Raw genomic sequence first — 16,866 nt, 5'->3', positions numbered from 1 at the left:
CATTGGGTTACAAGTTCACCCAAAATGGCTGCTGCAGAGGTTCAGGAGGCTGGGTCAGCCACTGGTTCCTGAATCTGTCCTGGCTAGGGTGTGCCCAGACCATGATTACAAATAGCTGCTTGAATCTGTTAGCATCCGTTTAAGTCAAATATAACTCATGCAAACAATATAGATTTATGAGATAATCAGAAAAAAATGGCACACAGACTGAATATTTTATAAGAAATAATTGATAGATTTTAGGTGTGATGATAGCATGGTGGCTTTGCTTTTAAAAATACAGTATAAACTACTTATGAATAAAATGTTGAACACATTATTTTTAGGGAGTCCAGGGAAAGATTTATTTTTAGATTTGTAATATGAAGGCATATATGTATACAAAGAGGAAATGTAAAATAGTTTATAATCTGATGATTTCACTTCTGTTTGGTGTCTTTGTTTTCCATCTTTCTGCATGAGAACTGAATGAATTTCACCTGTTTCTAGACTGGAGCGTTTAGCTATCCCTGTTTTAAAGTACTAGTATTTGTCATGCCATAGAAATGTCATTAGTCTTGGCTCAAGGAAAAAACTGACCAAATTCCTGAAAATATGGACTGTGAAAAATATTAATGTGCCATTTCACTTCTTGAAAATAAAATACAAGTCAGTAAATATTTCAATATAGTGATTTCTATGTTAATGAGTAATTTTTGTTAATCATAAAAATCTGGAAAGCATAGAGATACATAGAAGAGAAAAAATGTATCATTTCTTTTTTTTTTTGGCTTTCCCCCCCTATTTTAATGTATATGTACATTGTTGTTTTTTAGTCACTAAGTCGTGTCTGACTTTTGTGACCCCATGGACTGTAGCGCACCAGGCTCCTCTGTCCATGGGATTTCCCAGGCAAGAATACTGGAGTGGGTTGCCATTCCTTCCTCCAGGGGATCTTCCCGACCCAGGGATCGAACCCAGGTCTCCTGCGTTGGTCCTTTAATTTTGAACACATAATTAGAAAAGTAAGTCTGCTTCTGTAAAGTATGTAAATTTCTCTAAACCTTTATGTTGTCTAAAGTTTGAGTTATCGTGAGGCTGGCTGGGACCAGGGAAAGGTCCCTGAGAGTAGCCTCGGCGGGCAGTCCTTCTGGTGCCAGCCTCTGATTGACGGGTCGGGGTATGGTGCATTACTGGGTCAACCCAAAGTACAAGCTGCAGGCACGGGCCCTTGACTCAGCTTCTCCCACCGCCTTTCGGTGTGGTTCATCACTTCTAGGAGAGGCTTCCAATAGTAAAAGGATTCCCTGTAAGCGTTTAGTGGGTGTACATCTGCTCTAACCCAGCTAGGTTGGCCTGGCCTAATTCTAAAATGCTTTAGGGACTTCCCTGGTGGTCCAAAGCTTGCGACTCCCCTTCCATTGCAGGGGGTGAGGGTTCTATCCACCATCAGAGAGCCAAGATCCCACATGCCTCGGGGCCAAAAGAATAGCCAAAGCATAAAACAGCAGCAATATTGTAACTAATTCAATAGACTTTAAAAAATAATGAGAAACTTTTTAAACACTTTAAATTTTTAGAAGTAATATTATTTCTTCTCATGAAGACTAGGAGCTGGAAGGGTGTGTCACTTTCGTAACATCGAAAGTGAGGCATGAAACTGTTAGATAACAGCCCAAGATTTTACTGAGAGCCAGATGTGGCTCACCACACCCCATCTTCCGTATTTATATGGAATACGTGTCATAGTGTTTGTTGATATGGTGCTGCTATTTTTACATTAAAGAGTACAAGATCACAGGTACTTAGCAACTTTTGATACTGCATATTTTATCCAATGTTGGGAGCAAATAATGAAGTATAAATACTATAAAAAATATGCAGTTTGTCAATCTCATGCCAGACCCTCGATTGATTCTAATTAGATCTTCAGTCTAACGTGGGTTTATTTTTGGTCCTGTGAAGGTTCTCTTTCTGAGAAAACTAAAGAGATTCTTTATAATGTGAGGGCAGTACAGCCAAGTCTCTAAGAAAGTTAGGGGGCCAACACTGACAATGATTATCTAACCAGGACTCTATCACTTTTGTGACTCAGTTTATTCCTTGGGAAAAGAGTAAAATCTAGTTCAAAAAGCCTTACAATGAAAAAAGAATCATAAAAATTCTCATTGTTTATGAGTGCAAATAATGAATGTTTTGAAGCATTTAGGATCTTAGCCTACATGTTTAGCATCCAAAGTCATCTCTGACCCTTAGAGATAAAAAAGAGATAAGTTTAATTTTCTTTATCATGACTCTAAGTGAATGGACATTCCTCATACTTTGTGCACCCTTCTTTTAAAAAAAAACAAAAACTTTTTATTTTGTATTAAGGTATAGTCAATTAACAATGTTGTGGTAGTTTCAGGCAGACAGCAAAGGGACTCAGCCATACGTATCCATGTATCCATTCTCCCAAATTCCCCTCCCAGCCCAGTTGCCATATAACATTGAGCAGCGTTCCCTGTGCTATGCAGTAGGACCTTGTTGGTTATCCATTTTAAATACAGCAGTGTGTTGTACACCTTTCTATTAAAATCATTCTTTTGGGTGTTTATTTATGGATCTGTTTCTCTGATGTGATAAACTCGTTGAGGTCAGGGAAAAGAAAGAGAGAAGTTCGGGGGCCATGCAGTGCACCGGCCAGAGCAGCAGGAGGAGCTCAGGGATGGATGGCTGTCCCTGAGCAAGGCTGTGAAGACTTTACCTAGTGGGGCTCGTTGTCTAATGGAGTGGACGGGTAATGAAGAAAAGGCAACATTGCAGGAGCCGACAGTGGATGTTAAGAATCAGCGATCAGGGTGTTTTAGCTTCCTAGACTTGCTGTACCAGAGCACAAACTAACATACTCCAAGTTCATTCTCACCCAATTCTAGGGGCTGGAAGTCTGAAATCAGGGTGCCAGCAGGGCCATGCTGCCCCCGAGACCCTGGGTCAAAGCCTCCCTTGCCTCTGCTGAGCTTTGGCTGCGGCCGGTGATCCTTGGTGTTCCTTGGCTTGCAGCCACGTCACCCTAACCTCTGCTTCTGTTGTCACATGACCATCCTGTCCCTCGGCGTGTCTTCGTCTGGCATTGTCCTCTGTGTGTGTGTCTCTTCTTCTAAGAACACTGACATTTTGGATTAGATTTTTGTCCCTAATGACCTCATCTTAATTGATGATGTCTGCAAAGATCCTACTGCCTAATAAGGTCACATTTACTGGTACCGGGGGTTAGGACTTCAATTTTATCTTTCTGGGGACACAGTTCACCCTGTAAGATGAGGGAAGAGGATGCGCAGGGATGAGGAGGGCAGCGTGGGTAGGAGGGTCAGAGGCCGGCTGAGAGAGCGGAAGCAGGGGCTGCACGTCTGAAAGAGCCCTGAAGCCAAGGGAGTGGGTGTCCCGGTGGTTCGTGTGGCTGAAGGACTTGAGGTGTAAACCGCCTTGTAGGGCTTTATTCTAAATTAGATGCAAGTCACTGGAGGGTCTCCAGCAGAGGATTTATGGTCTAATTTATATTTCCAAAGGTTAGCATGCTTAGATAGAAGTCAGGAACTTGCATAGGGGGCTGTTTTAATAGTCTAGGTGAGAGTGACTTGAAACGGGGTGGTTGCCATGGATGCAGGGAGGAGAGACTGGGTTTGGGGTCTATCCTGAGGGCAAAGCCCAGAGGATTCACTGCTGGAATGGAGGTGGCTTTGGACAGAAAGAAGAGAATAGTGTGTGACTCAGAGTTTTACATCCTGAGCCACTGGGTGAGTAGAGCTGCCATTTACGGATAAAGGCACACTGGGGGAGGAGCCAATTTGAAACGGCATCTGGAGTTCAGTGCGGACGTGTCCAGCTTGAGACACCTTTTACCTTCCGAGTGGCAGTGCGGAGTAAGCAATGGAATATTCAGATCTGGGTTTAGAGGCGAAGTGAGGACAGGAACAAGGGAACTCTCAGCATAGGAATGCTTTTAGTGCCAAGGGGACCGGGTGAGGCTGCTTAGAGATGGAGTGTCATTAGAGATGGGGAGGAGTTGTGAGGGTTCAGCCCTTTAGACTCAGATCAGGCTGAAAAGGAGGATGAGTGAGTCTGCCAGACAGAGAAGCAAGACAGCACCATGTCCTGGGAGCCCAGCAAATAGAGTGTTCAAGAGAGACTGCTCATTTTGCATTACATATAAATATAGGATCATTATGTTGTATACTGCAAACTAATGGAGCTTCCCTGGTGGCTCAGTTGGTAAAGAATCCACCTGCAGTGCAGGAGACCTGGGTTTGATCCCTTGGTCAGGAAGGGAATGGCAACCCACTCCAGTATTCTTGCCTGGGAAGTCCCATGGACAGAGGAGCCTGGTGGGCTACAGCCCATGGTGTCACAAGAGTCAGACATGACTTAGTGACTACCACCTCAAACTAATACTCTCAATTGAGCTGTCAATTACATCTCATTTTCAAAAGTGGGATAAACTGTGTTCTAATGGATGCTCTGAAGAAAACATGTTTTGAGCTAAGGTTTTTTTATCCTGAAAGAGAAGCATCTAATTCTTAGAAGTTGCTCTTTTAAGAAAGCGGTACTTTAAGCAATGATCCGGAGGGTATTTTGGAGTGGGATTCCAGACAGGGTAAGAAAAAGAGGCTCTCACGGTTCTACATTTTCATCTCCATACTGTCATTGCCTTCTCAACTGCTCAGATTTGTTCTTGGAAAAGTATATGTGTGCCTATGGGGTGTTTCATGGGGAATGGCAGAATGAGAGTGGGGTACTCAGTTGATACAGCTGGTTGGGGGAGCCCCTCAGCTACCCAGCAGATTTATTGTGTGGAGGTTTGGGTACTGCTCTTGGGTCAGATCTTCCAGCCCGTGGGGAGAGAGAAGTGAACAGTGACAGGTCTTTCATGTGAATGGCTGTGTCTACACGAGTCCATGTCAGGGATTCTTCTAAAGAATTTATTTTCTCCTCTCAGACAATCTGATCAAATTAGAGGTTAATAGTCAGGTCACCTTCACTGAATAAGCTTTGATGGCAATCAGTCCTCAGCAAATGCTGAAGAGCTACGGTCCTTTGTCCTGCGTCCCTCTGGCTGTGCAACGCTCATTCATTTTGGAGACTGTGTTGACCAGCGTCTCCTCACTCGGGGATTGAAATGTATGCCTTGGAAAAGCATGCCCAGCCCTTCCAGAAGGGTTGTGCCCTCATCCCGGGCATCGGGTTCTGTTTGACTTGGAACTCCTTGTCAAAGCCCAGGACCTAACAAACAAAGAAACCACTTAGCAGTGCTGTGCATGCGATTCATGCAAATAAAGCGAAATGCTAATCTCAAGTGAACTGAAAGCCACAACACGAACCAGAGAAGACGCAAGACCTGGTTTTTCACTGACTTCTTAGTAACCTGCGGTTAGCCGCTTGGCGTTGGTGAGCTCAATTTTTTCACCTGTAAGTTATGGAAAATGGTGAGCTTCTCTCTCTCCATCACAAGCTTATCATGGAGTTCACCCGAGACATTACAAGACAACCACAGAACAACAGGCAGCTGCTCACTGGCACTTACTTACTGTGAAGGCTGGAGATGCTTTTCCAAGGCATACATTTCAATCCCCGAGTGAGCAGACGCTGGTCAACACAGTCTCCAACACTAGTCTCTCAGCATTTTAAACATTTAAAATTAAATTTAAACATTTAATGCCCCAAACAATCCCCGAGATAGTCGTTATTACCATATACTTCTCAATTTACAGGAAACCAGGAGGGTTACTTCCTAATGTGACACAGTTGGAAAGTGAATAATGGCTTTAGGACCTGAAGTCTATAATGATATTTAATGGTTTTTAAAAACTTTTATCATTTATTACTCTATAGAATATACCGTGATCTCAAAAATAAAATGGTAATGAACTTTCACTTTTATGTATCTGTTACCGAACAGGGTTCTTGGTCTTCTCCAAGCAATGGAAATTGAGTAGAGGTCAGACAGAAAATTTAGGCAGGGCTTTACTGGGGCTCCTGCTGCAGCAGGGAAAGCGAGAACAAACAACGTTCCCTTGCTGACTGGTTCCCTGAGGAGTGGGGGGTGGTGAGGGAAGGCGTTAAGCTTGCTTCTTACATGGGCTAAGGGTAGGGTTGTGTCAGGGGTTGGCCTGGGAGGTGACTGAAGTGTTTTGCCCACCCCTTCGGTGGTGTTTGGGCAGGGGCCATGCACAGTACTCTGCTTTTGCTCTTCAAAAGTGGCATTTGGGTCTCTTGGGTCTCTTTGTATCTTTTGCCCAGAATTTGTCCCAGCTGGGCATGCATGCATGCAGTTATTTTAGGCCCCATACAGTTTCTTTGTATTTTGCTGCTCAAGGAGTGAAGAGGTGTGTCCAGGTTCAAGCATTGTATCACTGCACAAAGGGTTCCAGGTTCCAGTCTGTCTCATCCCCCACCCCAACTCTAGGAGACTTTACACCCTTATTCTTAAGGAGTAAGGGGCTGAAGGTCTTGTTTGAAACTGCTTCCTGCTGGATGGGGCCGCAGACCCTAGCCTACCCCTAAGGTGTAGAAGTTCCTCACTGACAGTTCAATGACCTCTAAGGACCTGGACCACCCTCCACTGGAATGGGCTGAACTCCTTGAGCCATCATGAGCCAAACTTAAAACCGTTAGCGCATGGAAGAAACAAGTTTAACCAGAAGGTTGAACAAACAAGGGCTAAAAGGAGAACAACAACGATAGCCATTGAAAGGCCTAGAAAGGGAAGGAACCAAGTTAACTTTGGGCTGCCTTAACCGTTAACCAGACAAGGAAGGCAGTATCACGCCTGCCAAAATTATGGAGCCAATCTGCCTGGGCGTCTATTTCCTTAATATTAACTTTTACCTGTCCTGTTGCACTGATCCAAATGCAGCAGGAAGCAATAGTTACCACATTAACTCTGCCTTCTTCTGCCAGAAGTTACTTGAGGCCCAGATGATTGTCAAGAACCACATCGGCTAAGGAAACAAGAGGTCCCAAGTCCCATTAAGGCTTCTCATAGGAGCCCACCCATGGCCTCATTTACTCATCTGTTGACGGTGCCTGTCTTCTAAGTAGGTGTCTCAGATCTCCCACTGGTTCACAGGTGTATTGCTCTTCTGTTGTGACCTGTGGGGTTTCTGGAGGTAAAACCTTTAGCCTGGACGAGTGTACCCAACTCGATAGCCCTTGCAGTTTGACAGCAGTGGAGTGGCTACAATTACTTTGTAGGGACCCTTCCATTCTGACAGTAGTTGATCTTCAGGGGACCCATCTTTCCAGGTTTTGAGAACAACGTAGCCCCGAGGTTAATTTCTGAGGACTGCTCTTTCCTCTCTAGTTTTCGTGGGAACTGGCAGTGTCTCGTGGATGTAGTCCTGGATCGCCTTCTGAACTTGTCCTCGATTAATAGTCTATCTCAGGGCCTGGTTCAGGCCTCCACCCAGTAGAATGTCTGCAGTAAGAAAGGGCTTCCCGGAGATGATTTCAAATGGGCTAAAATCTCAGACCATTCCTGGGTGCTACGCAGACCATGAGGAATGCAAGAGGAAGCAAGTTGGTCCAGGGTTCATGAGCTTCTTGGCAGAGCTTTGCTAAGGATTTCTTTAACATAGGGTTCCTTCCCCCTACCTTCCCTGAAGACTGGGGGTGCCAAGAGATATGTAACTTGTAGTCTGTCCCCAGGGCTGTTGTGAGCCCCTCTGTGATTTGGGCTCTAAAAGAAGGTCCGTTATCACTCTGGAGGGACTCTGGAAGTCCAAACTGAGGAATTATTTCTTTTAGAAGAAATCTACAGACTTCCATACCCTATTTAGATCTGATGGGGAAGGCTTCAGCCCATCCTGTGACATTATCAGTGAACACCCTGAAAATACTTATATCCAAATCATCATCATCATTTGGGTGAACTCTAACTGCCAGTCTTCTCCCGGGAAATGTCCCTTGGTGTTGGATTGGCCTGAGTGACGAAGCAGGGATTGGATGGGTATGTGGGTTCTTGGTGGCACATGAATCACAGGCAAGTTTTACTTGTTATAGTGTTCTTTTCAGCTTTTTCCCTGAAAAAGTCTTTTCCATCAAGGGCTGTAGTGCATCCCTCCCGTGGGGGTGGCATCAGGCAAGCTCTTGGTGAGTTTCCGTTGTTGGGCCTCGGGGATTAGAACCTTATCCTCCTTTTTATGCAGCCTGCACTTCCCTTCTCATAGCCCCATTTCTCAACATGTTCCTGCTCCTGTGGGGGATCCTGGGGGAGTCTAGGGAGTTCAGGGGGCTAATCATTAGAGCCAAAACTTGTTCAAGTTCCTGTAGGTGAGTGGCCTGTTTTGCAGTTGAACAGCTCTGCTTTACCATTATCCCCCAAAGATCCCTCCCTCTGATGGTCCCCACAGTGGGTTACTGTTCCCTGGGTTGGAAGCTCTGTGTGTGTGTGTGTGTGTGTGTGTGTGTCTTAGTCAAAGTCATGTCCAACTCTTTGTGACCCCATGGACTACAGCCCACCAGGCTCCTCTGTCCTTGGGATTCTCCAGGCAAAAATTCTGGAGTGGTAGCCATTCCCTTCTCCAAGAAACCTTCCAATCCCAGGGACCAAACCGAAGTCTCTCACATTGCAGGTAGATTCTTTACCATCTGAGCCACCAGGGAAGCCTTTTATGGGGAAATTTTTAGCAATTAACTTTTCTCTTTCTTTCCAAATGGCAGCATGAGCATGTAGCACGTGGAACCCGTATTTGGAGTCAGTAAACATATTTAATTTTTTATCCTTCCCTAATTGTAAAGCTCTCATTAATGCAATTAGTTCAGCCTTCCGAGCTGATGTGTGGGGTGGCAGGGCCTTGGCTCCTATTCTATTCATCTAGATTAACTGTGGCATACGTGGCCTTTTGGGTTCCTATTTCTACAAAACTGCTGCCATCAGTAAACCATCTGACCTCAGGGCTGTGAGGAGTTTCACCTAGAAGATCAGACCTACTGGAGTAAGTTTGTCCTATGGTCTCTATACACTGATGTGCTAAGTCTCTACTCTCCACTGGGAGTTTCTGGGTTTAGGGTTTCACATATCTTTAAGGTGGGCTTCCCTGATAGCTCAGTTGGTAAAGAATCTACCTGCATTGCCAGAGACCCCAGTTTGATTCCTGGGTTGGGAAGATCCCCTAGAGAAGGGATAAGCTATCCACTCCAGTATTCTTGGACTTCCCTTGTGGCTCAGCTGGTAAATAATCCACCTGCAATGTGGGAGACCTGGGTTCAATCCCTGGGTTGGGAAGATCCCTTGGAGAAGGGGAAAGGCTACCCACTCCAGTATTCTGGCCTGGAGAATTCCATGGGCTGTATAGTCCATGGGGTCGCAAAGAATCAGACACAACTGAGCGACTTTCACTTTCACACCTTTAAGGTAATATTGGAGGCGTCCGTTGGAGGGGCCTGGTATCTTGTTAACCCTCCTCCAGTTAACCAGTGCGTCCTTTGACCTCTAGGGTGTCAGGGTCTCTCCATTCAAAGGCACAATGATATTGAGAGTCTAGATAAAGAGAATTTTTTTTTTTTTAATGCAGCTTTGAAGTCCAGATTAGAAATACTGGGCATTTCCTGGACCTTGGGGAGGAAGGTGTGCAATTTTGGCACCAGTGGGTGAATAGGAATGACGGCTTCACTCACTGCTCGTACATCTTGAACAAACCGACACTCCCCGTTAGGCTTGTGAACAGGGAGGGTCGAGGTGTTGCAGGGGATTGGCAGCGGCTGATGAGCTTGTGTTTTAGGAATCTGCTGAGCAGCAGTTGGATTCCCCTCAGGGCCCCTCAGGCTTTAAGGGATATAGTTGCTTCCAGAGGTATTTTCCCAAGGCCTTAACCTTATATTATTAGCGGGGGGATCACATTTTGCCCTTCCTGGTACTGAGGTATCCCAAACTGCAGGATCCATCTGTTCTCTCATGTCTTGCCATCAATATTTTGATGCCCAACAGGTGGGTCTTCTAGGGCTACTGATAGATACATTCTCTGCTCGGATTCTTGACATCCTCAGACTTCACCCTGTCCTAAAAAACATACTGGCTCCTAACTTATTCAGCAGATCTCTCCCAAGGAGGAGGACAGGGCATTCTGCCATATATAAGAAGGAGTACTAATAATCATGCTGTCCTGGAGTTTAGGTTGAACACTATACCGTAACAGGACTAACCCTCCTTTCTTGTACTGCCCACATGTCTAGATTACAGAGAAGCTCACAGATGGTTACATAGGACCTGAACCTTTCTCAGCTACTGACTGGTAAAGTAAGGGATATACTTCTTATGTGGGGTTTTAAAACTCTTCAGTCTGCTCCTTTGTTCTATAGGACTGTTATTCTCCTTGTGTAATCCAGCAGTTATTGTAACAGTGCCTCATAAAAAGGACTTAGAAATTTATTCAAGAAATGGTAACCAGAGCAGTCTATAACCTGTCATACTATGCGGAACAGTTTAAAATATGCTTTAACACAGCTAGGTAAACAACTGTATATCTGATATCTGAGCTCATAGCCACCTTAACTTCATTTTTTGTCTAAACAAATCACTTTTACACTAAATGGGGAGGCCACCAGCTTGAACAATCATCCTAAGACAGAATAATAGTTTTTGATGGAAAACTCTATTAGATTTCTTTAAACAGAAAAGAGATAAAGGATAGGAAACTTCTTTGTATCTTGCATTAAAGGAGCTGGAAAATGATTTTAAAGATTTTAGCAGTCCACTGTGGCTCTTTTGCCTGTGTGTGAAAGGGCTTCCCTGTTGTGGCTCAGATGGTAAAGAACCCGCCTCCAAAGTAGGATTCCTGGGTTTGATCCCCAGATCAGGAAGATGCCCTGGAGAAGGGAATGGCAACTCACTCCAGTGTCCTTGCCTGGAGAATTCCCCGGACAGAGGAACCTGGTGGGCTACAGTCCATGGGGTCTCAAAGAGTCAGATACGACTTTGTGTGGACTTAACTGTAACTACTAATAATAGACCTGATCCTGCAGGCAAGAGTTGACACCTTGCCTTAGGCCATCCATCAGCTCCTGTCATGGTTGGAGAGGAAGCTGGCCAGCCAAGTCAGAACAGAGAAGTGTCTGCAGGAAATTCAGTTCTGCCTGCCTGCCAACACCTGAGGCTAAGCTGGAGTGATGAAGATTGATGGAGTGGGATCTGGAGCCCGGCAGGCGCTCCAGCCCCGTTGGTTAGTGTGCGGGGAGTTCTCGTCCAAGAGATTGGAGCTGGGCCGGTAGGGGTGGCTCCTCCGGCACCCCCTGGGGGTGCTCAGGACCTTCCCCCATCCAGGGCCCCTCCTGCTGACAAAACGTGTCCTGGTTTGGGCCCAGGCAGCTTCTTGGTGGTCTCTCCAGCCTTCTCGGCCCTCCAGGGTCTCCTGGAGGTGGTGGGTGAATCAGAGAGGCCAGAAGCCGTTTCCTTTCTTAGCCTCTTGCCCTTCCTGGCCTCCTTCCTCCCTTAAGTCTCAGCTGGTGCAGACCTTGAAGGCCTCCTCTGCCAAGGTTGACAGCGGGGCTTGGGACCCAGTCTCAAGCTTTTGTAATTCCCTCCAGGTATCAGGCATAGCTTGGGTGATAAAACGCATGGCCAGTGGTTTCCTCCCCTCTGTGGACTCAGGGTCTGTGTGGGTGTCCTTCCTGAATGCCTTTGTCGCCTGGCTCAGGAAGACTGCTGGGTTTTCGTTTTTTCTTGTGCAACCTCTTGGACCTTACCATAATCTACAGGTTTTACCATACTCCTTTTCATTCCTTCTGATAGACGAGTAATATCATGTCTCATCCTAGCTATGGCCTGCATGATCTGCATAGTCCCGGTGTGAGTTGTGCTCTGGGATGGCATCGCCACCCGCCTGGTGGATTTGGTGACCAGTGTGAACTGGGGGCCAGGAGGCCAACTGTGTGTTCCCTGGCCTTTCTCAGTATATGCTCTTTTTTATCCGAGGTACAACAGTGGGCCAGAATAACCATGATGTCCTGCCAGGTGGGGGCTTCCCAGGTGGGGCTCAGTGATAAAGAATCCACCTGCCAAGCAGGAGATGTGCATTCAATCCCTGGGTCAGGAAGATCCCCTGGAGGAGGGCAAGACAACCCACTCCAGTATTCTTGCCTGGAGAAACCCATGGATAGAGGGGCCTGGCGGGGCTGTGGGGTCACATAGGGTCGGACACGACTGAGTGACTAAGCAGCAGCAGGCTGCCAGGTGAGAGTGAATGCCAACCTCAGACTGGCAGCTTCATCCCTCAGCTTGTCTGTGTTCTCTGAGAACCTGGCAAACCTCTCCTTACAGAATAACCCGATTAGTTTAGGATCTCTATTTGGGAAGTTCCAGGAGCCCTTTGAAGCACCCCAAAGTTAGCTGGAGGTCAAAAGAACTTTGTATTTGACCTTGGGTTAGTCTGTCAGAAATTTTTAAAAGTTTTAAAGCACTCAATCAGATAGGATCATAGGTATCTGTGAAGCAATGCTTATTCTGTGAGCTAAGATGGGGGAAAATTTTTTTTAAAGTAGATACCGATCACTTAATGGCATAGAAACTCACACAGTCTGATATCAAAAGGAGTACGCCAGGAAAACATTGTTCTCTTATGAGAAAGAGAAGCCAAATTCAGTCCTGCATAAGCCTACTATTAGAAAAATCCGTTTACCTGATTAAATTTAATCCAACCTTAGGAGACTCTGACCACATACAAAATTCTTTTCTCAGTGTTCCTCTTCTGCAAACCTCCTGCCATTTCTGTAGTCATACTTTGTTTCTTATTCTTTCCCCATTCAGAAAAGTGAAAAGTGAAAGTCACTCAGTCGTGTCCGACTCTTTGTGACCCCATGGACTGTATAGTCCATGGAATTCTCTAGGCCAGAATACTGGAGGGGGTAGCCTTTCCCCTTCTCCAGGGGATCTTCCCAACCCAGGGATTGAACCCAGGTCTCCAGGTCTTCCACATTGCAGGCAGATTCTTTACCAGCTGAGTCACAAGGGAAGGCCAAGAATACTGGAGTGGGTAGCCTATCCCTTCTCCAGCAGATCTTCCTGACCCAGGAATCGAACCAGGGTCTCCTGCACTGTAGGTGGATTCTTTAACAACTGAGCTATCGGGGAAGCCCTCCCCATTCAGAAACAGCCAAAAAATCTTCCTTTTTTCTTTCAACAAAATACATTTCTATTCCTCATACTTTCTGTTCTGAGAATATACATCCTATTTTCCTTAAGCAACCATGAACTGTCTGCTACATTAGCATTCTATGGGTTCCATCACTTCATGGGAAATAGATGGGGAAACAGTGGAAACAGTGTCAGACTTTTTTTGGGGGGGGCTCCAAAATCACTGCAGATGGTGACTGCAGCCATGAAATTAAAAGACGCTTACTCCTTGGAAGAAAAGTTATGACCAACCTAGATAGCATATTGAAAAGCAGAGACATTACTTTGCCAACAAAGGTCTGTCTAGTCAAGGCTATGGTTTTTCCAGTGGTCATGTATGGATGTGAGAGTTGGACTGTGAAGAAGGCTGAGTACTGAAGAATTGATGCTTTTGAACTGTGGTGTTGAAGAAGACTCTTGAGAGTCCCTTGGACTGCAAGGAGATCCAACCAGTCCATTCTGAAGGAGATCAGCCCTGGGATTTCTTTGGAGGGAATGATGCTAAAGCTGAAACTCCAGTACTTTGGCCACCTCATGCAAAGAGTTGACTCATTGGAAAAGACCCTGATGCTGGGAGGGATTAGGGGCAGGAGGAGAAGGGGACGACAGAGGATGAGATGGCTGGATGGCATCACTGACTCGATGGACGTGAGTCTGAGTGAACTCTGGGAGTTGGTGATGGACAGGGAGGCCTGGTGTGCTGCAATTCATGGGGTCGCAAAGAGTCGGACACAACTGAGCGACTGAACTGAACTGAGGTTAGTAAAGGACACCTCGAGGTGGCACCAAACGTCTTTGGTTTCTCTCTAATAACAAGACAGAAGGGGGAAAATTTAGACCTGTTCAGCAATAATGTCCCTAATATTTTATCTTAGTTCAAATGGCCTGGGTATTCAATGAATTCGTATCATTTAACTGAAGTTGGTTTCAACTTACCAAAATTTGGAGAGACTATTTTAGATGGATATTTCCAAAATATACTTATTGCTATAGAGTTTACTAGAGTTCTTATCCCAGTTACACTTACTTAAAAATTTAATCGTATCAGGTTGACTTCCCTGTTGACAGATTTCATAACAAAAGCAATATGCACTTACTGACTTTCAGTAGCCCTAGGTACAATAAAAGTACTATACTTAATGTCGATCACTCTAAAGTCATTAGAGTGTATTAATGAAATCCATAAGCTTAAGCTAGCTTTAATACCAGATATTAATTAAATATTGAATATTTTCCAGATCACATGAACCCAAAATTTTCTGGTGAGCCTCTTCTGTGTTTCTGAGAAGGTATTTAAGTGCTTAGTTTCCTTGATGCCAATTAAATGCAGCTCATTTGCAAGTTAATTTTTACATAAAGACAGAACCAGAGATCTCATTGTTTTCTTGCTTGAATTGAAAATGCGCCCCCCCCACCCCGCCTTTTTCCCCTTAGTCTGGGAGACCACAGATGAATCAGATAGTTCCTGAAAGCTCAGGCAGGAATAGTTGCAAATGCAGAGGAAGGGGCATTGCAAGCTCCTGTCTTTTCTTTTTGTTCTTTAAAAATGCCACCAAGTCACCTAAGGCTGGAGTCTCCAGCAGTGTGGGCTGTTTGTGGGCACAGTGGAGAACTTCAGCCTCGAAATACAATGTCAGCAGAGAATTTCAGGATAAGTTGGAATTAACTTCACAAACAAAGACGCCAATCACAAAACCTAAAGACACAAACTAGAAGCTTGTACGATGGAGGGGGCGACGGGAGTGCAGGGGTGAGGTCTTAGGGAGGAAGACAGAGAAGCTGTGTTCAGTGGTCCCGGAGGTGCCCAGAGCCCCTCCCAGATCGGGACAAGTACCCCGTGTTGAGTGTCTCGAAGTCTGTTACCAACCAGGGTTCTTGGTCTTCCCCCGTTGATAGAAACGGACTAGAGACCAGACAAAAAATTCAGGCAAGGCTGCAGCAGCGGGAAGTGAGAACAGCAGCAGGTTCCCTTGCTCACTCGCTGCCTGTGGAGGTGGATGGGTGAGTGTGTTCCTTGTACAGGATGAGGGTAGGGGTGCATCCAGGGGTTGGGCTGGAGGGGTAGCTTAGGTGTTTTGCCCACCCCTTAGGTGGTGGTATGTGCAGGGGGCATGCGCACTGCCCTGCTTTGGCTCCAGGTTCTTCAAAGGTGGCTTTTTTGCTCCCTTTGTATCTTTTGTCCAGAACTTGTCCCAGCTGCCCACGCACACGGTTATTTTTAGTCCTGTACAGTTTCTTTGCGTTTGGTTGCTGGAGGGGAGGTGTGTCAGATGCAAGCATTGCAGCGCGGCTGCTGAGGGCCCCAGGTCCCAGCTGGTCTCATGTCTACAATGTAAATTCTTATATTTTTTAGGCCTTTAGAAAATATTTACATAGTCATCCTGAAGAGTCATATTCTTTAAAAAAGCTAGACTTGGAATTGGGGAGTCACTCAGTCCTAGGGCTTCTCCGTGGGGCCACTAGTCTCCTTGACCTTAGAGTCATCACTGTCCAATCATGGACCGATTCCACAGTCAGACAGCTGGATAGATGGATGGGGCTCTTTGGTCAAGAGGTCAAATGATTTTTCAGGGATGATAGCACATATTTAAAAGTGTACTGATAATACACTGATCAAATGTTCCTGAATAACATCACCACAAAGGATCTGAGAGGCTTAGAATCAGGCAGATTACATGGGCTGCCTAAATTCTCTGGAATGTACACACAATTGTTATTTCTAATACCTTGACTTCCTGTTACATGATGAAGAAAACACCCCAAATCAGATATCAATACAGAGGTCCCTGACTCTCAGAGGCATAGTGTAGCAACGCCTGCAGGGCACAGATGGCTTGGGCAGCATAATGGTAAGCTTTTATTTTCTGCCTTAAGAAAAAGACAGTGACTTTCACCTATTGCAACACTGAGGCTTATGCTTCACAATTGCTATTGCTGCACTAGTGTATTTCTGTAGGTCTAATATGTTCCCAACAATTACACTTTTCCTTCTGGGAGGCTGTGGAAATGTGTACATGGGCGGCCCTGCCCACCCCCATCCGTCATGAGAATCCCAGGGTAAACATATGCGTAGGGTCTGGAGAAGTCTTGACAAACAGCAGGTTCAACAGCTGGTATTGGGGTGTGCCTTGGAAATGAAGGCTTAAGGGCACAGCTCTGTTCCCTGGAAAGACGGAGAAAGCACAGCAGGGTCCATGATCCAGAGGAACGAGAGTGGAGGAAGGATGGGGAGTAAGAAGAGTCTCGGATCTGGGGTAAGGAGAGGTCGCAAGTGAACCTGGAGTCCTGGATGGGACAGTGGGTTCAGAGCAAGGCAGCCGAGCCCAAGGAAGGCAGCGAGCCGAGGAGCGGGATGTTGACCCAAGCTTGCAGTGGGGTCAGTTCCAGAGTCTGGGCTGAGCTGAACCAGGAGTGGAGGTCAAAGGGCTCCTGTTACAAAAGGCAGCATGCTGAAGAAGCCACGTTCATCATCGCACAGTTGAGTCCATGTCAGCTGAGTTTTTGATACAAATCATCCCCGGAGTTTCAGATGGTAAAGAATCCTGCAATGCAGGAGACCCGGGTTTGATGCCTGGGTCAGGAAGATCCCCTGGAGGAGGGCATGGCAACCCACTCCAGTATTCTTGCCTGGAGAATTCCATGGGCAGAGGAGCCTGGAGGGCTACAGTCCATGGGGTTGCAAAGAGTTGGACACGACTGAGCGGCTAGCACTTTGAACCCTTTCATAAGTGCATGGCTCCATG

At 45.9% G+C, this 16,866-nt stretch overlaps 1 protein-coding gene across 1 annotated transcript in view; it reads left to right on the top strand.

Moving 5' to 3' along the window:
* PDGFRL (platelet derived growth factor receptor like) overlaps positions 1–16,866 on the top strand; it is a 74,679-nt gene that overhangs the window by 1,737 nt on the left and 56,076 nt on the right. The gene's annotated exons all lie outside the window — the stretch shown is intronic.

This window comes from Bos indicus x Bos taurus, chromosome 27 (assembly GCF_003369695.1).
Source record: "Bos indicus x Bos taurus breed Angus x Brahman F1 hybrid chromosome 27, Bos_hybrid_MaternalHap_v2.0, whole genome shotgun sequence".
NCBI classification, from domain to species: domain Eukaryota; kingdom Metazoa; phylum Chordata; class Mammalia; order Artiodactyla; family Bovidae; genus Bos; species Bos indicus x Bos taurus.
This window is presented reverse-complemented; position numbering and strand designations above follow the sequence as displayed.